This window comes from Muntiacus reevesi, chromosome 16, assembly GCF_963930625.1.
Source record: "Muntiacus reevesi chromosome 16, mMunRee1.1, whole genome shotgun sequence".
NCBI classification, from domain to species: domain Eukaryota; kingdom Metazoa; phylum Chordata; class Mammalia; order Artiodactyla; family Cervidae; genus Muntiacus; species Muntiacus reevesi.
This window is the reverse complement of record NC_089264.1, coordinates 1,424,879-1,451,511: the sequence shown is the minus strand read 5'-3', so window position 1 is coordinate 1,451,511 and position 26,633 is coordinate 1,424,879.

The following is a 26,633-nucleotide window of genomic DNA, read 5'->3' as shown; positions in this document are numbered from 1 at the left end:
GGTGGGAGGGGGGATCGGGATGGGGAATACATGTAACTCCATGGCTGATTCATGTCAATGTATAACAAAACCCACTGAAATGCTATGAAGTAATTAGCCTCCAACTAATAAAAAAAAAAAAAGAAAAAAAAGTAAAGGATATTTTAAGAATAGATATATGATAAGTCTCTGAAAGATAATACCATGATCAATCTATGCTTTCTGCCTCCAAAGATGTGTGTGATCATGTTTTTCAATATTTTGCTATAGAATTGTAAATTCTGTGTTTTTCTACTATAAGATCAGCATAACATAACAAAGATCAGTGTAACAAAGTTTACTTTTGTTCCTGTGCATTTAAAGGTAAACTGAATTAACTTCTGAACTGACCTCACCAGTTGATAAATTTATGTGGCATTAACTGCACTGTGTAAGTGCTCTTGGGGATACAGTGGTAAGACATGTGGAGAATTCACATGTCAATGCAGGAGACGTAGGAGACATAAGTTTAATCTCTGAGTTGGGAAGATCACTTGGAGGGGGAAATGGCAATCCACTCCAGTATTCTTGCCTGGAAAATTCCATAGACAAAAGAAAAGAAATTTGCAGTCTACAGTCCACGGGATTGCAGAGTTGGACATGACTGAACAACTAAACATAAGTTCCCTTAGCAGGGAGCTGACTTTTCTTGACAAGTTTTTATCTTTACATGTGCCTTATATTCCTAAATTCACAAGGACTTTCCATATTTCTTTTCTTTAATTTTTATATTTTTAATGTTTTTTAAAATTTATTTGACTGTGTCAGGTCTTAGTTGCAGCATGAGGGATCTAGTTCCCTGAAAAATGATTGAACCTGAGACCTCTCCGTTGGGAACACAGAGTCTTATCCACTGGACCACCAGGAAAGTCCTCACACTCCCTTTTTATAAATGATATCTCTCCCTCTTCTAGATCCTTCCTCTAGATTCCTACAGTACTCAACTCTGCATATTTTTTGTACTGTTTCACCTTATATGAACACTCCTTGCCCTGTTAAACACCAATTTCTTGCAGACAAAGTTTGCATCTTCACATCTGTAACTTCCATGTGATTCAGCATAATGCACTACATATAGAGATCTCTTAAACAAAGTTTATGAAAGAGACATAAAATGTTTGGAATAGCAGCTCGTTTAAAGGATTATAGGCTGAAGGATGCTTTGTAGTATTCAGAGCATTTTCCTTTTGGCAACTTTTCAGAAAAATAAAATAAATACATATTTCTACAAATAAATTTCAGTCTGTGCAGAAGAATTAATAATCATCAAATATAGCAGCCAAACTAGTACTGATAAAGTATCTATCAGTCCATCCTTAGAATACTTCCTGTTATGAAAAATGCTGTCATGCAGTAAATTATCTTGGTGCTATAATGTCCTCCAAATCTACTCACAGCAAGATACCAAAGGCCCTGGAAGAGAAAGGCTCATAGAAAAAATTAAAATGCTCAAGCAACATGACATATTTAGTCAAATAAAATGCATGAGGAGAAGCAAACAAGACAAGATGACCTAGGTTAATACACTTGAGATACTGTGGAAAATCACTGAACTTCTGGGTAACATGATGCTTTCCACATAGACGGATAGAAAGATGAGACAGATAGATACATAGGCAGGCAAACAGGTATACTATATCAGGGATATATACAGATATATTATATTTTATATAATCTTATATGCTGAGTTTAGTCACTCAGTCATGTCTATGGACTATAGCCCACCAGGCTCCTCTGTCCATGGGGATTCTCCAGACAAGAATACCGGAGTGGGTTGCCATGCCCTCCTGCAGGGGATTTTCCCAACCCAGGGATCGAACCCAGGTCTCCTGCATTGCAGGCAGCTTCTTTACTGTCTGAGCCACCAGGTAAACCCATGAATAATGGAGCGGGTAGCCTATCCCTTCTCCAGGGGATCTTCCCAGCCCAGGAATTGAACCGGAGTCTATGGCATTGCAAGCGGATTCTTTACGAACTGAACTACCAGGGATGCCCTATATAATCTTATAATACTATTCAATCTTCTGTTCTCTCTTTTCTGAGCTTCTCTAGCCCCTTAATTTTTAAGGACTATGATTACAAGATCATGTGGCAAGTGAGATGAACCACCACTAACCACACCAAATGCATCTTCATCCAAAGAAGGTGGAATTGGAAGGGCATCATCCTTCTGGAAAACAAAGTGATTAATTTCAACAAGTACTGCTCACAATTAGACCAACTTAAAGTGGCACTTGGTGAAAAGCATCCAGAATAACTCAACAGTAAGCATACAAACTTCCATCAGAGTAACTCAAGACTGCATGTGAATGCCAAAGAATGGCCAAACTGCCACACAATTGCACTCATCTCACACACTAGTAAAGCAATGCTCAACATTCTCTAAGACAGGCTTCAACAGTACGTGAAATGTGAACTTCCCAAGCTCAAGCTGGATTTAGAAAAGGCAGAGGAACCAGAGATCAAATTGCCAACATCTGTTGGATCATCAAAAAAAGCAAGAGAGTTCCAGAAAAACATCGATTTCTCTTTTATTGACTACGCCAAAGCCTTTGACTGTGTGGACTGTAACAAACTGTGGAAAATTCGTCAAGAGATGGGATAGACCATCATACCTGCCTGCTGAGAAATCTGTATGCAGATCAAGAAACAACAGTTAGAGCTGGACATGCAACAGACTCATTCCAAATTGGGAAAGGAGTATCACAAGGCTGTACGTTGTCACCCTGCTTATTTAACTTATATGCAGAGTATATCATAAGAAATTCCAGGCTGGGTGAAGCACAGGCTGGAATCAAGATTGCCAGAAGAAATATCAATAACCTCAAATATGCAGATGACACCATCCTTATGGCAGAAAGCAAAGAAGAACGAAGGAGCCTCTTGATAAAAATGAAAGAGGAGAGTGAAAAAGTTGGTTTAAAACTCAACATTTAAAAACTAAGATCTTGGCATCCAGTCCCATCACTTCATGGGAAAAAGATGAGGAAACAATGGAAACAGTAACAGACTTTATTTTCTTTGGCTCCAAAATCACTGCAGATGGTGACTGAAGCCATGAAATTTAAAGAGGTTTGCTCCTTGGAAGAAAATCTATGACAAATTTAGACAGCATATTAAAAAGTAGAGACATTAATTCTCCAACAAATGTCTGTCTAGTCAAAGCTATGGTTTTGGCAGTAGTCATGTATGGATAGGAGAGTTGGACCATAAAGAAAGCTGAGTACTGAAGAATTGATGTTTTGAACTGTAGTGTTGGAGGAGACTCTTGAGAGTCCCTTGGACTGCAAGGAGATCAAACCAGTCATTCCCAAAGGATATCAAACCAGTCAATCCCAAAGGAAATCAAACATGAATATTCATTGGAAGGACTGATACTGAATCTGAAACTCCTATACTTTGGCCACCTGGTGCAAAGAACTGAGTCATTGGAAAAGACCCTGATGCTGGGAAAGATTGAAGACAGGAGGAGAAGGGGACAACAGAGGTTGAGATTGTTGTATGGCATCACTGACTCGACGGGTATGAGTCTGAGCAAGCTAGAGGAGTTGGTGAAGGACAGGGAAGCCTGGCGTGCTGCAGTCCATGGGATCACAGAGAGTTGGACATGACTGAGCAACTGAACTGAAATCTTTCTTTGATGTCCAGGAAAAATTGTTACAGCTTGGCTGCAAAGTTCTGATTTATCCACCATATTCATCTAACAATGCACCTTAGGGTGTCCATTTATTTCACAATTTGCAAAAGTGTCTTAATGGAAAAAGTTCCCATTCCATGGAAGTCTCTAAAATGTACCTGGAACAGTTATTTCCTCAAAAAGATAAATAGTTTTGGGGAAGATGGAATTATGAAGTTGCCTGGAAACTGGCAGAAAGTAGTGGAACAAAGAACATTGTTCAACAAAGTTTTGGGTGAAAATGAAAAATATGCTTTTCATTTCTGCTTAAAAACTGAAGGACCATTCTGGCCAACCCAATATTTTGATAGAATGAAATAGTATTAGAAGTGGTCAAGTAGAAGGTAAGTTGCAGGAGTCAACAAGTTATATTGGTAGAGTTACTGTGATGGTCTGTATAAGCTGAACAAAACACCCCAGAATCTCACTCTTAGAATTCCAAAGATTTATTTCTCACTGTTTATGAAAATCTTGGAAAACACTGGCAAATCCTTTCTTGGTTAAAAAGGTTGAAAGCAATAATCAGATTGAGAGCAACAATCAGAGATGTGAAATCTGATTGAAAGTAGCAATCTGAGATTTACCAAATTGAATGGCAACATAAAATAGTGAAAATTATAACTACATCTTCACACCTGTATATACATGTCTATACATACATGTACAGAATTGTGAATATATATATATGTGTGTATGTGTATATATATATACATATACATATATATATATGTATATATATATATATGTTTGTACACATATATTTATATCTGAAGTAAGAAATGGCAACCCATTCCAGTATTCTTGCCAGGAAAAGTCCATGGGGTCACAGTGTCAGACACCACTGAGCAACTAAACAACAACACACATATATTTGTATACATGTTACATCATCAGTGTTGCTGAAGTCAACCTGATTCTCAGTCAGCAGAAAGTTTGGTATCAAAATCATCTACATTGGGGTGACTCCTCCCACAACAGCAGGTTCAAAGTCCTTCCCAGTGAATGAGGTAATCCTTGTGACTCTAGCAGGCCCTTCAATTTTTTGACTGCTGCTTAGAACAATGCGGTCAGGATTACCCCTGAGAGGCAGGACAGCCTAATTCACATTTATAGTGTGAATAAGCTTTCTTCATGTGACATGACATTTGCAATCTTTGAAAAAAAATCAACATCACTGTTTGAGGTTTCTGTTAATGTAACATGACTTTTTGGTGAAGGGGAAAGGCTGACTGGAATGAGAGGCCTACCTACTTTGAGGAAAGAACCCACCTGCTCCCCTCCCTTCAAAGTCAGGAAGGAGTGAGCGAAAGAGTTCCTGTCAGCCTCTAGACTGAAGATGACATTTTTGTAAGAACAAGACCCCAAGAGGACAGGTTTCTCCTTCAGTGATTGTGGAGAGATGTGGGCAGGGAGGCCTCTTGGAAGGAGGATCAGGAGAGGAAATAAGGAAGTAGATGAGAGAGAGGGTCCATCTTTAAACTACAAGGACTTCCTCCCTTGTGTAAAACAGGGAAAATACTATTAGTGATGTCTTGGGTTTAACTTGTATATGTTTTATTTTATAGTTTAGTATAATATGAATCAGATCCTTCAATAAAAGAACTGTACATTTTATTCTGAGGCAAGCAGTCCTCAGAGAAGCTGGCATCTGATTTCTGATCCTCTTTCAGATTTGCAAGCAAGAGCAACTACCGTCTCTGAGGATGAACGTGCTGACATTCAATATGACACAGCTTGGGAGAGCCTGGGACTGGATTTTCTGTCTCACTTTCCCCCTTGCATATGAAGAGCCCTATGTGCACACACTGGGAAGCATGAGGAGGGTTGGGAGACTGCTAGTAAGTCCTTAGAAAATGCACTATGTCTCTATTTCTCATTTCCCTCTCCCTCTGTAAATTAGAAATGGCAATATGGGCACTGAGTCATTAGCACTTTGTGAGGATCAAATGAGTATATCATTTGAAAATTATCTGAAACTATAAAGAGCTGGTTTGTGTTTAATAATCTGCTTATTTTGGACATAGAAAATTTACAGTTACCAAGGAGAAAGGGGAAAAGGAAAAACTGTGAATTTGATATTAACAGATAGACACTAGTATATATATATATAATAGATAAACAAGGACTGAAAGATGAAATCCCCAATCCTCATATGCTACTGGAGAAGAGTGAAGACATAACATGTCTTTTTCAATCTAGGGAACTGGAATGCCAAAATAGAAAGTCAAGCGAGATATCTGGAGTAACAGGAAAGTTTGGCCTTGGACTACAAAATGAAACAGAGCAAAGGCTAATCAAGAGAATATATTGGTCATAGCAAACACCCTCTTCCAAAAACACTAGAGATGTCTCTACACATGAACATCACCAGATGGTCAATATCAAAATAAGATTATTTTCTTTGCAGCTGAAGATGGAGAAGCTCCATACAGTCAGCAAAAACAAGATCAGGAACTGACTGTGGCTCAGATCATGAACTCCTTATTGTAAAATTTGAACTTAAATTGAAGAAAGTAGGGAAAACCACTAGTCCTTTCAGGTATGACATAAATAAAAGTTCTTGTGATTATGCAGTGTAAGTGACAAATAGATTCAAGGGATTAGATATGATTGACAAAATACATGTAGATCTATGGATGGAGGTTCATAACATTGTACAAGGGGTGGTGATCAAAGCCATTCCTCCAAAAAAAAAAGAAGTCGAAAAAGACAAAATGGTTGTCTGAGGAGGCCTTACAAATACACCAGGAAAGAAGAGAACTGCAAGGCAAAGGAGAAAATGAAATATATATACCCATTTGAATGCAGAGTCCAAAGAACAGCAAGGAGAGATAAGAAAGCCTTCCTAAGTGAACTATGCAAATAAATAGAAGAAAACAACAGAATGGGAAAGACTAGAGACAACTTCAGGAAAATTGGAGATATGTAGGTAATATTTCGTGTAAATATGGGCAAAATAAAGGGCAGAAAAATATGGAACTACCAAAAGAAGAAGATATAAAGAAGAGGTAGCAAGAATACACAGAAGAATGATACAAAAAAAGGTCTTAATAACCTGGATAACCAGGATGGTGTGACCAATCACCTAGACCCAGATATCCTAGAGTGTGAAGTCAAGTGGGCCTTAGGAAGTATTACTATGAACAAAGCTAGTGGAGGTGGTGGAATTCCAGCTGAGTTATTTCAAAGCCTAAAAAAATTATACTGTTAAAGTGTTGCATTCAAGAGGCCAGCAAATGTGGAAAAACTCAGCAGTGGCCATAGGACAGGAAAAGGTTAGTTTTCATTCCAATTCTGAAGAAGTTCACTGCCAAAGAATGTTCAAATTACCACACAATTGAGCTCAATCACATGCTAGCAAGGTAATACTCAAAATCCTTCAAGCTAAGCTTCAGTAGTACATGAACTGAGAACTCCCAGATGTACAAGCTGGTTTTAGAAAAGAGAGAGGAACCAGAGATGAAATTAACAAAATACGCTGGATCAAAGAAAAAGTAAGAGAACTCCAGATAAACATATACTTTTGTTTCAGTGACTATGCTAAAACATTAGACTCTGTGGATCACAATAAATTGTGGAAAATTGTTAAAGGGATGGGAATACCAGGTCATCTTACTTGCCTCCTTACAAACCTGTATGCAGGTCAAGAAGCAGCAGTTAGAACCAGATATGGAAAAATGGACTGGTTCAAAATGGAAAGGAGTACATCAAGGCTGTGTATTGTCACCCTGATAGTTTAATTTATATGCAGATTATATCATATGAAATACTGGACTGGAAGAAATGTAAGCTGGGATCAAGATTGCTGGGAGAAATATCAACAACTTCAGATATGCAGATGACACCACCCTAATGACAGAAAATGAAGCGGTACTAAGATCATCTTGACAAAGGTGAAAGAGGAGAGTGAAAAAGCTGGCTTAAAACTCAACATTGAAAAAATATATATCATGGCATCTGGTCCCATCACTTCATGGCAAATACATGGGGAAACAATGAAACAGTGACAGATTTTATTTTCTTGGGCCCCAAAATCACTGCAGATGGTGACTACAGCCATGGAATCAAAAGACACTTATTCCTTTGAAGAAAAGCTATGTCAAACCTAGACAGCATATTAAAAAGGAGACATTACTTTACTGACAAAGATCTATATAGTTTAAACTATTGTTTTTCCAATAGTCATGTATGGACATGAGAGTTGGACCATAAAGAAGGATGAGTGTCAAAAAATTGATGCTTTTGAACTGTGGTGTTTGAAAAGACACTTAAAGTCCCTTGGACTGCAAAGAGATCAAGCCAGTCAATACTAAAAGAAATCTATCGTGACTATTCACTGGAAAGATTGATGCTGAAGTTGAAGCTCCAATTTTTTAGTCACTTAATGCAAGACCCAACTCTTTGGAAAAGCCCCTGATGCTGACAAATATTGAAGACTGGAGGAGAAGGGGAAAACAGATGCTGAGATGGTTGGATGGATTCACTGGCTCCATGGACATGAGCTGAATAAACTCCAAGAGATACGGAAGGCCAGGGAAGCCTTGCATGCTGCCATCCATGTGGTCAGACACAAAGAGTCAGACACAACTGAGGGACTGAATAACAATAACTGTATATTAAACAATATAAAGATTTATATTCAATATCTTGTAATACCATATTAAAGAAAAAGAACATAGGAAGGCATACACAACTGAATCAGTTTGCTATGCACCTGAAGCACTGTAAACAAACTATGCTGTGTTTAGTCGCTCAGTCATGTCTGATTCTTTGTGACACCATGAACTGCAACCCCCAGGCTCCTCTGTCCTTGGGATTCTCCATGATAGAATACTGGAGTGGGTTGCCATGCCCTCCTCCAGGGGATATTTCCAGCCAGGGATTAAACCCAGGTCTCCGGCACTGCAGGCATATTCTTTGCCACCTGAGCTATCAGAAGGCTCAAAAACCACTATCAGTTCTGTTCAGTCACTCAGTAGTGCCCAACTCTTTGTGACTCCATGGATTGCAGCACGCCAGGCTTCCCTGTCCTTCACAAACTCCCAGAGCTTGCTCAAACTCATGTCCATAGAATCAGTGATACCATCCAACCATCTCATCCTCTGCTGTCCCCTTATCCTCCTGCCTTCAGTCTTCCCCAGCCTCACCGTCTTTTCCAATGAGTCAGTTCTTCGCATCATGTGGCCAAAGTATAAGGGCTTCAGATTCAGCATCGGTCCTTCAAATGAATATTCAGAACTGATCTCCTTTAGGATGCATTTGTTGGATCTCTTTGCAGTCCAAGGGACTCTCAAGAGTCTTCTCCAACATCACAGTTCAAAAGCATCAATTCTTTGGTGCTCAGATTTCTTTATACTCCAACTCTAATGTCCATACTTGACTACTGGAAAAAACATAGCCTTGACTAGACGGACCTTTGTTGGCAAAGTAATGTTTTTGCTTTTTAATATGCTGTCTAGGTTGGTCATAACTTTCCTTTGGAGTAAGTGTCTTTAAATTTCATAGCTGCAGTCACCATCTGCAGTGATTTTGGAGCCTAAAAATTGAAAGTCTGCCCCTGTTTCCACTGTTCCTCCATCTATTTTTCATGAAGTGATGGGACCAGATGCTATCATCTTAGTTTTCTGAATGTTAAGATTTAAGCCAACTTTTTCACTCTCCTCTTTCACTTTCATCAAGAGGATCTTTAGTTCTTCATTTTCTGCCATAAGGGTGGTGTCATCTGCATCTCTGAGACATTGATATTTTTCCCAGCAAACTTGATTCCAGCTTGTGCTTCATCCAGCCCAGCGTTTCTCTTGATGTACTCTGCATATAAGTTAAATAAGCAGGATGACAATATAAAGCCTTGAGGAACTCCTTTTGCAATTTGGAACCAGTCTGTTGTTCCACGTACAATTCTACTTGTTGCTTCCTGATCTGCCTAAAGATTTCTTAAGAGGCAGGGCAGGTGGTCTGGTGTTCCCATCTCTTTCAGAATTGTCCACAGTTTATTGTGATCCACAAAGATTTTGGCATAGTCAATAAAACAGAAATAGAAGTTTTTCTGGAACTCTCTTGCTTTTTCAATGATCCAGTGGATGTTGGCAATTTGATCTCTGGTTCCTCTGCCTTTTCTGAATCCAGCTTGAACATCTGGATGTTCATGGTTCATGTATTGTTGATGCCTGGCTTGGAGAATTTTGAGCATTATTTTACTAGTTTGTGAGATAAGTGCACTTGTGCAGTAGTTTGAGCATTCTTTGGGATTGCCTTTCTTTGGGATTGGAATGAAAACTGACCTTTTCTAGTCCTGTGGCCACTGCTGACTTTTCCAAATTTGTTGGCATATTGAGTGCAGCACTTTCACAGCATCATCTTTTAGGGTTTGAAATAGCTCAACTGGAATTCCATCACCTCTACTAGCTTTGTTCATAGTGATCTTTCCTAAGGACCATTTGACTTCACATTCTAGGATGTCTGGCTCTAGGTGAGTGATCACACCATTGTGATTATCTGGGTGGTGAAGATCTTTTTTGTACAGTTCTTCTGTGTATTCTTGCCACCTCTTCTTAATATCTATAGCTTCTGTTAGTTCCATACCATTTCTGTTTTTTATTGAGCCCATTTTTGCATGAAATGTTCCCTTGGTATCTCTAATTTTCTTGAAGAGATCTCTAGGCTTTCCCATTCAATTGTTTTCCTCTATTTCTTTGCACTGATCCCTGAGGAAGGTTTTCTTATCTCTCTTGGCTATTCTTTGGAACTCTGCATTCATATGGATATATCTCTCCTTTTCTCCTTTGCTTTTTGCTTTCTTCTTTTCACAGCTATTTGTAAGGCCTCCTCAGACAACCATTTTGCTTTTTTTGCATTTATTTTTCTTGGGGATGGTCTTGATCCCTGTCTCCTATACAATGTCTGTCCATAGTTCATCAGGCACTCTGTCTATCAGACCTACTCCCTTAAATCTATTTCTCACTTCCACTGTATAATCATAAGGGATTTGATTTAGGTCATACCTGAATGGTCTAGTGGTTTTTCCCTGCTTTCTTCAATTTAAGTCTGCATTTGGCAATAAGGAATTCATGATCTGAGCCACAGTCATCTCCCAGTCTTGATTTTGCTGACTGTATAGAGCTTCTCCATCTTTAGCTGCAAAGAATATAATCAATCTCTTTTCAGTGTTGACCATGTGTGATGTCCATGTGTAGAGTCTTCTCTTGTGTTATTGGAATACAGTTTTTGCTATGACCAGTGCGTTCTCTTGACAAAACTCTATTAGCCTTTGCCCTGTCTCATTCTGTACTCCAAGGCCAAATTTGCCTGTTACTCCAGGTGTTTCTTGACTTCTGACTTTTGCATTTCAGTCCACTATAATGAAAAGGGCATCATTTTTGGGGGTGTTACTTCTAAAAGGTCTTGTAGGTCTTCATAGAACCATTCAACTTTAGATTCTTTGGCATTACTGGTCGGGGTGTAGACTTGGATTACCATGATATTGAGTGGTTCACCTTGGAAATGAACAGAGATCATTCTGTCATTTTTGAGTTTGCATCCAAGTACTGCATTTGGGACTCTTTTGTTGACTGTGATGGCTACTCCTTTCTTCTAAGGGATTCCTGCCCACAATAGTAGATATAATGGTCATCTGAGTTAAGTTCACCCATTCCAGTCCATTTTAGTTCACTGATTCCTAAGATATCAACGTTCACTCTTATTATCTCTTGTTTGACCATTTCCAATTTGCCTTGATTCATGGGCTTAACATTCCAGGTTCTTATGCAATATTGCTCTTTACAGCATTGGATGTTGCTTCCATCACCAGTCACATCCACAACTGGGTATTGTTTTTGCTTTGGCTCCATGTCTTCATTCTTTCTGGAGTTATTTCTCTACTGATCTCCAGTAGCATATTGGGCACCTACCGACCTGGGGAGTTCATCCTTCAGTGTCCTATCTTTTTGCCTTTTCATACTGTTTATGAGAGCCTCAAGAGAAGAATAATGAAGTGGCTTGCCATTCCCTTCTCCGGGGAAGAGAGAATGCATGGCTTCTCCATGCGCTCACCTCACATGACATCAAAGTAATGCTCAAAATTCTCCAAGCCAGTCTTTAACAATATGTTAGCTGTGAACTTCCAGATGTTCAAGCTGGATTTAGATGAAGCAGAGGAACCAGTGGTCAAATTGTCCACATCAATTGGATCATTGTAAACTCAAGAGTTCCAGAAAATAATCTACATCTGCTTTATTGACTACACCAAAGCTTTTGACTCTGTGGCTCCCAACAAACAATGGAGAAACCAACCAAAAATAAACAAATAAATAATCAGTTCTTTGAATATGAAATTAGATAATTTTAATTTAGGTTTACATGATTTTAAAAGTTATTGTCTTGTGGAAAAACTATCTGATATGTTGATTGTTAAAGTAATCCTATCTAGTATAAACATACTTCTTTCAAACTTCTTTTTGTAGCAAGCTATCCCACCTGTGGATTTCAGAATGAGAGGGTTTATTTTAAAACTTAAATCCTCTGAAGAGGAAAATATAGCACTAAGTTTTTGGTGGTCAGTGTACCAATCATTAAGCAAATTTCTGGTGATAAATGCCTATATTTTACTCCGATAGCTATTCCTAACATACCAACTTAGCACTGTAAATACATTGTTATCTATTTTCATAAACATCTTAACACAGCTTGACAATTTCATGGAAGTTTATAATATACTCAAAAGAATCTCAGAAGTTATCTAGACCATGTAAACATGCCAAAAAAGATTAATGGCTTTTATTAGATTCTGTGGTTTCTGCCAACAATATTACAACTCTGACTTAGATCACCACTAAATAGTAGATTTTTAAAAAATAAAAACTTTATAAAGAAGTGTTCTCAATTTTACTTAGCAGAGAGAAAATATACTGTAGTGATGTGTGGATAGAATGAATATATTTTACTTCAAAACTAAATAATGCATTATATTGAAACAATTATACACATAGTCAATCGAGTGGTGTTGCATTGAACTTTAAACATTCAATTAATTCTATAATATATATTAAAAGGCACACTATTAAAAATAAATCATGAAGAGCATGCAGTGTATCAAATAATACATAAAATCACTGAATGTACTGTATAAAGTGTTTATCTTCCAAATCAAATATTCAGTCTAAAAGGAAATTAATGATAATTGGACTCTAGCAGGTTCCTATGCCCCTAAAACATATCAATTATATAAAAATTTGTGTGGACACAAAGAAGTACACACACACACACACACACACACCATGAAATAGCTGGGTCATCTTATGTCTAAAGTTTCTTTTAGAAGAGAACTATACAAAGATATAAAACTATAAAGATAATGCTTTAGTATTTAAAATGTGACCATTTTTTACAGCCAATTTTTTGGTTCTTTTTAAACTGCCTCTTACCTAATCAGTGCTTTTGGTAAACAGAGTAATGTTTTTCTCCTTTTTTTGGAAAGCAGTCATTATTCAACTGCCATAAAACCATGTTGGGGAAAAGTGAGGAGATACTACAATTTAATAAAGCACTGTCTTAAAAGGATTTGAGTTCCATGACTCCAAAATAGAAAAAAGGCATTCTTTGTAACAAATTATACAGAATAAATCTCATATTATTTATATATATATGCAAAAAGGCAAAATAAGAGAAACATTTTTATTTAATTTATATTCTTTGACAAGGAATGCATAAGAAAAGCCCTTTTAGGGGAAATTCACAATCTGAATCAATTTTGTCATGGTGGTCTATGTAGCCATAAAATACACAGTTCACATTTATCATCAAGTTCTACCATATGAGGAGCTCATCATTAAGCACTGCATTGATTAACAGAGAAACAGTAAAATTTTGAGAATTATGATTCCCCTGGAGGGACTGGTGAGAATGTGGAAGAGTCCTCCACTTCCAAGGCTAACTGGAGACCTTCACAGAGCTGCAGCAATAGATGCATTGCATGCTAGACCATGTGATACCTTGCCTGCTGTCTCATCCATCTTCCCTCCTGCTGGGCATCTGATCACTGGGCTTCACGGTGACCACAACACAAGTGTAAAATATTTGTACTCTTAGGAGCACTCATAGTATATGAGCCCAAAGTGAATGAGCTCTAATATGTGTACAAAAGACATTTATAATACTTGATATCCATTTCGTGACAAGTGTGTTAATTACCCACTTAATAGCGAGGCATCAGTTCTGACATTGCTTCAAGCTTGATCAAGAACAACAAACTTTCTGCATGACTTAACCTTCACTTACAGCTTAGACTCTGCTTAGTTATAATTCAGTGTCAAACCCTCTATCTATAGAGGATTGACTTAGAAAAAAAAAATTATAGTACATTTTCCCCTTACTGATTGTAAAATTGTGCTTAAGGATACTGTCTTTCAATGTTCTCCATTCAATGATACACATTATCAATTCATTCTTTGGTTTAGTTCAACAAAAAATCATCTGGATATGTCTGTTTTCTATTATCACAAGATGAAAGCTGAGTTTCTTTCTTCATCTTTTTTTTAATCTGAACAAAAACAGTGTCACATTTCTTCATCAAAGACTGTATCGCAATTCTGGTCCTGAAAATATTTCATTTTTTTCTGGTAACTTTAAAGGTACCATTCAGTTTTATAGTTCTAATACACAATCTTAAAAGCACTAAATCTTTAAACTTGTTCAAAATCTCATTTTTAACCCTGCTCTCTTCAGTAGCTCCATTCTTTGGAAACCTGATCTCATTTAGACCCTGGGTCTGGGCTGACCAGGAGAGGAATGCATTAGTGAGATATGTTGGGACTTGGGATCAATCATTTGCTGCAGAGCTGCAACACCTACACTTGGACATACCTGCTCCTCCAGGAACAAAATAACAATGAAACTATATGTGACTGAAATAACTGTATGCATGCACAGCTGGGGCAAATTCTGGACAAAAAGTACAGAGACCAAAAACAGACAAACAAAAATCCACTGGCACTTTTGAAGAGCCTGTGGAGCAAAAGCAGCCAATAGCATGTTACTGAGCATGCCTCCTGCACTCAACACCATCAGTGAGGTGAAGTGTGAAAGTCACTCAGTCATGTCCAGCTCTTTGCAACCCATGGACTACACAGTCCATGGAATTCTCTAGGCCAGAACACTGGAGTGGGTAGCCTTTTCCTTCTTCAGGGGATCTTCCAAACCCAGAGGTAGAATCCAGTGTCCCACATTGCAGGTGGATTCTTTACCAGCTGAGCCACAAGGGAAGCTCAAGAACATCACCAGAGGGATGGGCAAGCCACCTAAGCATCCCTCTGGCCCAACCTCTAAATATACTGGGAGGGTAAAAGATAGGAAGGCCAGAGATTCCCACTTGGCAGGAAGAGATAAAGTACAAATGGCAGGTGTTTTTGTTTGTTTGTTTGTTTGTTTTCCCCATTCTCTGTTGATGAAAGTAGGTCTGCCTAAGATTAACTCTTCTTTTTCTCTCTTTTATCAAACGTTGAACTAATAAAGACTCAATAAACCAGTATTCATGCCTATTGTTTTATGGCTGGGGATGACACATCCCATGACTTTCTGTCTCAAAGATGCATGCTGTGGGAGAGTGGCCTGGTGAAACCCCCTCAGCCTTGAGGTGCCTCTCTTATCTGATTAGCAGCTTGCTAACAGACATAAAACACCCTGCTGAAAACTAGCAAGGGGATATTAGTTCTGTCCCTTCCTGATATCTATGTCAGAAGCTTTCTCTGTCTCTCTTAAATTCTGTTACACAAAACGCCCCAGTGGTCAAGCCTGGTCTCTGGTTATGGGTCAAAATCCTCCCTTTCCTGAGGTCATGAATCCCGGTGTAGCACATAGCTTGAAGCAGCAGCCTTTCATATTGGAGGCTCTTCCAAGATCTTCAAGACAAGGTAAGGATGATTGGAGCTCTAGTTCTTTGTTCTCTTAGTAAACACGTTTTCTGCTGTAATTTACTAACTCTATAGTGTGCCTGTGTGTGTAAAAGTAGCATGAAAGAGACATGGAATTAACCACAAACATGTGTTGAGCCCTGCTCTGTGGCTTTGTAGTGCTTCATAATGACTGAAGGCAGCCCCAAAAGGGCAGCTTTGTCAGGGGTTTATACCGACCTGCCAGTGCCAAGAGGGACCCAATGTCCCTGTGAAGGGAGCGACCAGAAACCAAGAACATCTCTCAGGCTATAAGTCACTCTCTTGACTGCCTGCCTCAGGGGCCAGTGACCTGAAAGTGAGTCTTTGTCACAGCTGTACCTCTGATCTATGTGGGTAGGCGCACTATTGGTGATCATGAGGTTTTGAGGACACAGACTGGAAATCCCAGGATCAGGTCAGATTGGAAGTGCAATGGCCATCTTCTGTTTGTAATGCTAGCTCTTAGCAGACCAGAGGAGGGTCTCCAGTGTCTTTTGTCTCCACTCCTTTGATATCCTTTCTGTGGAATCTGTGGGGATGGACTGGAAAAATTGACTCTACTAGCTTGAAGACAAAAATCACTTTTTCCTCACTGCCCAGCCTTTCTCCACTTCTTTTGCTATCACATACACTGGAGTGGTGACACTTGGAAGGGATATCTTGGGCTTTATATTTGTCCTTTTATGATTTACCATTTCTATTGTGGTCAGGAATATATTCAGGGCTGTGGACAGGCACACAGGAGATGGATGTTTCCTCTAGTGGTCTTAGCTTGGGAGGCATTCTGGAAGGCTGTTGCACCCTGGGTAGCATCAACAGGAACCAGGTAAAGGTTTTAATGGTGAGGAACTGGACATCCACCTGTGATACACCAGGTCTACCTCTGGTGCATCTTCAGCCTGCCTTGGTGGTAGAACAGAGAGGGACAGTAGTGGGACACCTGTGTTCATAAGGGAAATGTTAAATCCAGCCAGAGAAGGAAGCTTAAGTAAAAGACCTGTCTCCACCACCATCTAGAACAAGGAGGAACACCTCCAGTAGAGAAATGGTGTTGGATACTGCTTTTGCTCTCTTACAGATGGGAGCCAACAATTCCAGCTTCACTCCTTTGAACTGCATCCTGAAAAACTGGGATAGATTCAATCCCTGGAGCTTAAAGAGTACATGCCTGATCATCCTGTGTAATACTGCATGGCCACAGCACCCATTGGAAGATGGCAAACAGTGGCCAGTTGGAGGGTCTCTTAATTATAATACTGCCTTACAATTAGACTGGTTCTGCAGAAAACAAGGGAAATGGGTAGAAGTAGCATATGTTTTGCAATTTTTCTCTCTGTAAAATATGCCAAACTTATGGCATAAAGGTATAGATTTAGGTGTGAATCCTTCAGCTCCCTCCTGTCCTCCTCCTTAGTCCCCATGTTTGGGACTTCCGACTGAGCAAACTGAAAGTTAGGACACTCCTCAGGGGAGAGTTGCCTCAGTCTCAGTAGAAACTCGAACTGATATTCAAACAGCTCCAATCTCAGTAGAGGTTCAAACCCCTGTCTCAATAATACCTCAGACTACTCTGTTTCCACTTGAAACTCAGACAATTGAAGTAAGAGAAGCTCAGACAGCTAAAGCTAAGGGTGAGATACAGGATGAGACAGAGGACATGAGAAAAAGAGATAAGGAAAAACAGGTTTCTCCAATGTACCCCTGGGATCATATACAGGCAGCCAGAGATCATGAGGAATAGTCACAGAAGCTATTACCTCTTCATGAATCACCCACCAGGAAAAATAATCAGTCTATGAGAGTTAACAAGCCCTTTTCTTATCAAGAAATTCAAAGAATCAAAGAAGATCTGGGAGACTCTTTGGAGTACCCAGAAAAATATATTAGAACCCTTAAGGGTGTTACTTGGAAGGATGTGATGTATATCCTGGGACAGATGCTAACTCCTGACTCAAAAACTTGAGTTTTGGAGAAAGTTATTGCCTATGGAGACGAATGGCTTGGTTATGAATCAACAGGAAAGAGGGAGGAAGAGATAGTTGTCCTCCTTACTGGGAATCAGGAGGGCCCAACTATAGAACCAGACTTTCACTATAACATGGGTAAAGAAAAATGGGATCAGAGTCATTTTGTCAGTTGTATTCTTGAAGGACTCAGGCGAACACATGCTAGGACTTTAAACTATGTCAAATTGGCAAACATAGAACAGGAAAAGAAGGAAGCACCTGGTAAATTCCTAGATAGACTGTGAGAAGACCTTCACAGATTCATTGAGATTGATCTCAAAAGTGAAGAGGGAAGAGTCATCTTAAAGGGTAGATTTCTCACTCAGTCAGCTCCAGATATCTGTCATAATTACTAAAATAGGTGTATGCACAAAAGCAGTCTTTTTTTAATTTTTTATTTTTATTAGTTGGAGGCTAATACTTGTTGCAAGTGGCTCAGACAGCTTATTATGGCTAGGAATATGAGGAGATGAAGGAAAGACATAGGAGACAATGGGGCAGACTGAAACCCTAATAATGGTGGTCAGAATAGTTCTGAGACAGCTTGAGAAAACTGCCCAGAGGGACTCAGGTGGAAAGGGACAGATTTGCTATTGTTGTGGAAAGGAGGGCCACCTCAGATGGGATTACCCTCAGGTTTCTAAGTTGCCCTTGGGTCCATGTCCAGTCTGCAAATGACCACATTGGAGAGGAATTGCCCTCAGAGGCGTAGGCCCCAGGTAATGGACTCTCAAGACAATCAGGACTAAAGGTACCCGGGGGTCCCACATAGCTCCCATCTTATTTACACCTGAGGAACCCTGGATATTAATAATTGTGTGTGTGTATGGGGAGGGGGATTATCAGACAATTTCCTTTTGGACACCAGGGCAGCTTACTTTGTGCTTACTGAAGATCCTGGCCCACTTTCTTCCCTGTCCGCTTCCATGATGGGACTGTCTGGATGAGCCAAATGTTATTGTTTCAGTTGTCCTCTAAGCTGCAACTGGGATTCTGTGCCCTTTTCATACAAGTTTCTGATCGTGCAAGAGTCTCCCTCACTCCCTTTTGGGGAGGGATATACTGAGCAAGGTCCATGCCTCTATTTTCATAAATATGGAGCTTTCTCTTTCTCTCCTATTAACTGAGCAAAATGTAAATCGTAGAGAGCAGACTTATGGAAAAACTGTGGGTCAAACACAAAAATCTATCCCTGTCATTGGCAAGCTCAAAGATCCACACATATTTCCACATCAAAAACAGTATCCTCTAAAATCCGAGGCTAAGGAAGGGTTAAAACCTGTCACTGAGAATTTAAAAGAGGAGTCCCTATTAATTTCCTGTAACAGTTCATGCAACACTTCTATCTTGGGTGTGAAAAAATCAAATGATAAATAGAAACAAGATTTACAAATAATAAATGAAGCTATAGTTCCTTTACAGCCCTTTGTACCCAATCTTTATACAACATTGTCTGAAATTCCTGAGCTAGTCAAATATTTTTTCAGTAATTGATTTAAAACATGCTTTCTTTTCTATGCCATTGGCAGAAGAAAGCCAGATTTTATTTGCCTTTGAAAACCCTATCCAGCAAAATTCTCAGTTAACCTGGGAAGTTTTGCCTCGGGGGTTTTGTGACAGCCCTCAATTATTTGGGAATAACTTGTCACAGAATCTAAAAAAGAACTTTAATACCCCCAAGGCAGTGGTATTATAATACATAGGTGATATTCTTCTCTGTGCTGAGACAGAGGAACCTTGCTCACAAGCCTTGGAAGACTTCCTAAACTTTTTGGTTTGCTGTGGTTATAAGGCATCAAGGGAAAAGGCTCAGGTTTGTCAACAATCTGTTAAATACATGGGCCTAATCAATTCAAAGGGACAAGGGTCATGGGCCCCAGGAGAATTAAGCCTACACCAAATCTTCCCCTACCTATGTTTGACTTTAAGACATCTGAGAGGATTTTGAGGCATCACAGGCTACTGCTGCATTTGGATTCTGGGTTATAGGGAACTTCCCAACCATTATATAAACTTATAACTGAAATTCAACAAGCCAAAACTGACAAGCTAGTTTGGTCTCCAGATGCTCAAAAGGCTTTTAAGTCTCTTCAAACTGCTCTCCTGAAAGTTCCCACTTTGAGCTTGCCAACTGGGTCAGAATTTAATTTGTTTGTCACTGAAAGAAAAGGTATGGCCTTGGGAGTGATGACACAACTCAGAAGGCCTCACTATCAACCTATAGCTCACCTAAGTAAAGGATTAGATGCAGTGGCATGGGGATGGCCACATTTTCTACGAGTAATTGCTGACACTGCTTTATTAGTGCCTAAAGCTCTTAAGTGTACTAATGGGCAAAATATTGCTTTACTGACTTCTCATGATGTGAGTGGGATCTTAAACTCTAAAGTTAATATTTGGATGACAGAGTCAGCTTCTTAAATATCAGTCATTGTTATTAGAAGCACCAATAACTAAGCTTAAAGTTTGTGGGAACTTAAATCCTGCCACTTTCCCTCCCAAGAAGGAAAATGAAACACCTGATCATGATTGCTCCAATGTCTAACTTTAAGCTATGCAGCTTGGGAAGATCTGATGGACACCCCATTAGACAATTCTGACACAGAAATATTTACAGATGGCATTTTCTTTTGTTTGGGATGGTAACAAGAAAGCAGGTTGCATGGTGTTGATGGCTGAACAGGTTTTAGAAGCAAACTCTCTTCCCCTGGAAGTGAGTGCTTAGCTAGTGGAGCTTGTGGGTCTGACCCAAACTCTAGAGTTAAGCAAAAGGCAGTTGGTAAACATCTACCCTGATTGTACGTATGCTTATTAGAATTTAAATGCTCATGCTGCTATGTGGAAAAAAGTTTAAAACAGCAACAAGAGACCTCTTAAACATTTTAAAGAGATGGGGAAACTTTTAACTGCTGTTCATTGTCCTAAAGAAGTAGCTTTTATGCATTATAAAGGACACAACAGGGATGGGAGTAAAGTAGCTGACAGTGATCAGCTTGCTGATTGCCAAGCCAGAAAAGTGACACTTTAAACCCCCCTTCACTAAAGACAGCTTTGAACTGGACAAGTCCTGTTGAACAGAAAACAAGCAAACAACAACATGATAAACAGAGGAAGAATTAGAAAGGTATGAGAAAAGAGGAGCAAAAGTTACTGATAAGGATGGCTGCAGTCTGAGGATGGATGATGAATGATTTCTAAAAATACTCAATGGAAAATTCTTAAGAATTTAAACCAGAGCTCTCATTTAGGTATTGAAAGCACTTACCATATGACTTCTCATTTATTGAAGGTAAAAATGTAATCAAAACTTTAAAGAACATTTTCAAGAGATATGAGGTTTGTCAGAAAAATAACCCATCTATTGAGATAATGATACGATTTTTATCTTTCAACTTGTTAATGTGGTGTATCACATTGCTTGATTTCTGAATACTGAAGAATCCTTGCATCCCTGGGATAAAGCCCACTTGGTCATAATCTTTTTCATATGTTGTTGGATTCCGTTTGCTAGAATTCTGTTAAGGATTTTTGTATCTATGTTCATCAGTGATATTGGCCTGTTATTTTCTTTTTTTGTGGCATCTTATTCTGGTTTTGGTGTTAGGGTGATGGTGGCCTCATAGAATGAGTTTGGGCATTTACCTTCCTCTGAACTTTTCTGGAACAGTTTGAGTAGGATAGATGTTAGCTCTTCTCTAAATTTTTGGTATAATTCAGCTGTGAAGCCATCTGGTCCTGGACTTTTGTTTGCTGAAAGATTTCTGATTATAGTTTTGATTTCCTTTCTTGTGATGGGTCTGATAAGATTTTCTATTTCTTCCAGGTTAAGTTTTGGAAAGTTATACTTTTCTAAGGATTTGTCCATTTCTTCCAAGTTGCCCATTTTATTGGCATATAGTTGCTGATAGTAGTCTCTTATGATCCTTTGTATTTCTGTATTGTCTGTTGTGATTTCTCCATTTTAATTTATAATTTTGTTGACTTGATTCTTCTCCATTTTTTTCTTGATAAGTCTGGTTAATTGGTTTGTCTATTTTATTTATCTTCTCAAAGAACCAGCTTTTAGCTTTGTTGATTTTTGCTACGTTCTCCTTTGTTTCTTTTTCATTTATTTCTGCCCTAATTTTTATGATTTATTTCCTTCTACTAACACTGGGTTTACATTAGTCAGGACATGGAAGCAACCTAGATGTCCATTGGCAGACAAATGGATAAGAAAGCTGTGGTACATATACACAATGGAATATTACTCAGCCATTAAAAAGAATGCATTTGAATCAGTACTAATGAGGTGGATGAAACTGAAGCCTATTATACAGAGTGAAGTAAGTCAGAAAGAAAAACACTAATACAGTATACTAATGCATATATAAGGAATTTAGAAAGATGGTAACAATGACCCTATAGGTGAGACAGCAAAAGAGACACAGAGATAAAGAACAGACTTTTGGACTCTGTGGGAGAAGGCAAGGGTGGGATGATTTGAGAGAATAACATTGAAACATGTATATTCTCATATGTAAAGTAGATCTCTAGTCCAGGTTTGATGCATGAGACAGGGTGCTCAGGGCTGATGCATTGGTATGACCCCGAGGGATGGGATGAGGAGGGACGTGGGAGAGGGGTTCAGGACGGGGAACACATGTACACCCATGGCTGATTCATGTCAATGTATGGCAAAAGCCACTACAACATTTTAAAGTAATTAGCCTCCAATTAAAATAAATAAATTAATTTAAAATAAAAGAAAGAAAAATAAAAAACAAAAACTCAAACTGAAAATCTAGCAAAATCTGGAAAAGAACAAAGTGGAAACATCCTGAAGAGGACTGGGAAAATGATTTTACTCATATGCCAAAAAAATCCAGCTTCTCTTGCTTACAGATTTGGGTGGACATGCTTATTGGGTGGATTAATGCTTTTCCCTACCATCAGTTCACTTCAGTTCAGAGGCTCAGTTGTGTCCAACATTGTGTCTTTGTGACTGCATGGACTGCAGCATGCCAGGTCTCCCTGTCCATCATAAATCCCTGAAGTTTATCCAAACTCATGTCCATTGAGTCAATGATGTCATCCAACCATCTCATCCTCTGTCATTCCCTTCTCCATCTGCCTTCTATCCTTCCCAGAATCAGGGTCTTTTCAAATAAGACAGTTTTTTGCATTGGGTAGCCAAAGTATTTGAGTCTCAGCTTCAACATCAGTCCTTCCAATGAACACTCAGGACTGATCTCCTTTAGGATAGACTGGTTGGATCTCCTTGCAGTCCAAGGGACTCTCAAGAGTCTTCTCCAACACCACAGTTCAAAAGAATCAATTCTTCAGCACTCAACTTTCTTCACAGTCTAACTCTCACATCCAAACATGACTACTGGAAAAACCACAGCCTTGACTAGATGAACCTTTGTTGGCAAAGTAATGTCTCTGCTTTTCAATATGCTGTCTAGGTTGGTCATAACTTTCCTTTCAAGGAGCAAGCATTTTCAATTTCATAGCTGCAGTCACTATCTGCAGTGAGATTTGAGTTCCCCCAAAAATTGTCTGTCACTGTTTCCATTGTTTCCCCATCTATTTGCCATGAAGTGATGGGACTGGATGTCATGATCTTAGTTTTCTGAATGCTGAGTTTTAAGCCAACTTTTTCACTCTCCTTTTTTAGTTTCATCAAGAGGCTCTTTAGTTCTTCTTCATTTAAAGCCATAAGTGTGGTGTCATCTGCATATCTGTGTTTACTGAAATTTCTCCCGACAATCCTGAGTCCAGTTTGTGCTTCATCTGGCCCAGCGTTTCTCATGATGTACTCTGTGTATAAGTTAAATAAGCAGGATGACAATATATAGCCTTGAGGAACTCCTTTCCCAATTTGGAAACAGTCTGTTGTTCCATATCCATTTCTAGCTGTTACTTCCTGACCGGCATACAGATTTCTCAAGAGGCAGGTCAGGTGGTCTGGTATTCCCATCTCTTTCAGAATTTTCCACAATTTATTGTGATCCACACAGTCAAAGGTCCTTAGGGTTAGGTTTTAGCCCTTAATTCTGAACAAATACAAAGTATAAATGTGGTTTTACAAAATAAATTGGCCTTAGATCTTTCAACAATCTCACAAGGAGTAATTTGTGCCATTATTCATACCCAATGTTGTACATATATACCAGATATGAGCGCTAATGTTACTCCCTTTTACTAAATGCATGAACAAGTTGATTCAGGTGATGGTTACTCCTGAAGCCTCAGTTGCCTCACTTTGGGAGACATTAACTAGTTCCCATGGTGGAAAACTGTCTTAATTGTAATAATTCTGATTGTCCTGTTTTTGTTGTTTGCTCCCTGAATCTGTAATTGTGTATGTGGATTTGTTTCTAGTTGCATGAAGGCAACTTAAAAAAGTTGCAAATGGTTGTCCAACCTTCTACGAGTGCCACAGCTTCCTCCAACTACTACTTGGGGACGCTTAGTATGAGGGTTAGGAGAATATATTACCTCAACTATTTAGAAACAATACCCCTTCCCGGCAGGAAGTGGTTATGGAATGAAAATTCCACTTCTTTCCTTTGGCAATATAATTCTCCTAAAAGAAAAGCGGGGGATGAGAGGGTCACAGGTAGGAAGCCCAGAAATCCCCGAGTGGCAGGAGGAAATACACTGTAAAATAAACTGCAAGTGGCAGGTGCTTCTCTCTCCCCCCTCCTCTCTGTTAAGGAAACCAGTTCTGCCTAAGACTAACCTTATTTTTATTCTTTTCTCAAACCTTGGACTGATAATGGCTCAACAAACCAGTAATCGTGTCAATTGTTTTATGACTGGGGATGACACACCTTGTCCTATTCCATCTCAAAAAATGCATGTTGTGGGAGAGGTGCCTGGTGAAATCCCCTCAGCCTTGAGACGTCTCTCTTGTCTGGTTAGCACTTGCTAACAAACATAAAACACCTTGTTGAAAACTAGCAAGGAGGCATTCTTTCTGCCCCCTTCTTATGTCTATGTTTTCTTTCTGACCCCTTCTAATGTCTATGTTAGAAGCTTTCTCTATCTCTCTTGCACTTTAATAAAATTCTGTTACACAAAAATTTACAGTGGTCAAACCTGGTCTCTGGTCCTTGATAGAAATCCTCTCCTCCGGAAGTCACAAAACCCATCGTAGCACATGGCTCACAGCAGTGACCTTTCAACAGCCCTACCCTTATGACATATAAAGTACAAGCTTGTCCCTCCCTCAGTAAGTGGACAAGCAAAGGAACTTGTTTGTTATCACTGTAGCAGCCTTGCCTGAATTTCTTATCTTGCCTCTAGTCAATTTCTATTGAACGGGGAAGGCAAAGAACCCTGATTGGTATCTTAGGAGGCCTCATCTAGTCAGAATTACTGGTCTGAGACAGATACACTGTACTAGATTCAGGACACAGTGAGCTGGGTAGATTGTAGATACTTGGATCCACACTTAGCAATATACTTCTTTCTTTTTCCTTTTTCCTCACAGTGAAGATTACATTCCTGCCTCAGTTTCTAGAAATAGCATTTCAAGTTCCTTTCTTAGACTGGAGGACTATGGTAAACACTAATCAGTTTTGCTAGAATCATGAGAACAAGTGCCATATCAAATAATCTGTTTCATACAGGAAAGATTCTGTGGTGTGTATCCTTCTATGAGTGTGGCACTCTCCGTATCAGAAAATTCCCTGAGAAACTAATACAGCCATTTATCCAAGCTTAAATAGGATTGCATCTTAGACAACACAACTGCCAGAATCTTCACCTGCTATATTGGATTTGCTTGTATATCTATGCTTGCCCAAATCAAGGTCAAATTTGTAATTTGTCAATTTATCCTAGGAGCTTTCATCACTGTCTACAATCCTACAACATTGTCTTAGTCAACTTATTATCTGACTTTCTCAGGCAATTATTTCCTACCTTCTATTCATTTCTGAACCCCTCCAACCCCCTTTCCCCTTCCCAGATGAAGGTGAAGAATTTCTCAACACGTAATGCCTCATACTCACAAAAATAAGTGTTGTTTTTGTACAGATGTTTTCAACAGGCAAAATAGACCTGCTTCTACTAAGGTATCACTTTATTTATTCCATAGAACCAGTTTTCTCTCTCATCTGTCTAAGAGTTACCCCACTTTGAGTAATCTGACTCTATTCTGCATTACTACTTTTTCTCTCTTTTTCTTGAGGTTGGCATAAAAAGGTACTGTTGCTTCTTTCGTCTTAAAAATAAAAGTTCTCTTAAGGCTGCTGCCTCATTTTTCTGTTCCCCTTTAAATAAAACTTCAGTTTTCCATTCTACACTCACTGTTTCAGTCTAGAAGTCATTTCAAGCAAAATTTTATTCCATCTACTCAACTAAAACAGCTTTTGTCAAGTTAATCAATAATCTCCACCAGACTTCTTCCAATGTTTCATTTTTAGTCTTCATATTATTTGAATTCTTGGGAACATTTGAAGCATGCAATTGTGTCCTTTTTGAAACACCTTAGTTGATCATTTGACTTCTAGAACTTCATATTTCCCTGATTTATCTTATGTCTGATGATTCTTTATCTCCTTTGATGGATATCTTTATTTTCCTGACTTGAAAATACTGGGCTGCTCCAGGAATTTACTCTTTGTAACTTATCTCTAATCACTTAATTCTTTGGATGATCTCACCCAGTTTCATCAGCTTTAAATATATTCTTTATGCAGAAGCCTTTAAAATTTATATTCAAACTCAATTTACTTGATGAACTTCAGACTGATATATGTGAAAGTCTTCACTAGAATAAGATTCTCAAATCAAATTCTCTGTCCCAATATTTTCACTAAGGATTCTCCATTTCAATAAATAGTACTGTCAAATATGAGCCATGTTTTATATCACATCCCACACTGAGTCCATTAACAAAGTCTGTTAAAGAATAATGCAAATTTCACACTTCTTGTCTCCTCCGTGCTACCACTCCATTTCAAGCCATCATTATCTTCACCTAGAACATGATCAAAGCATCCTATCTGATTCCTC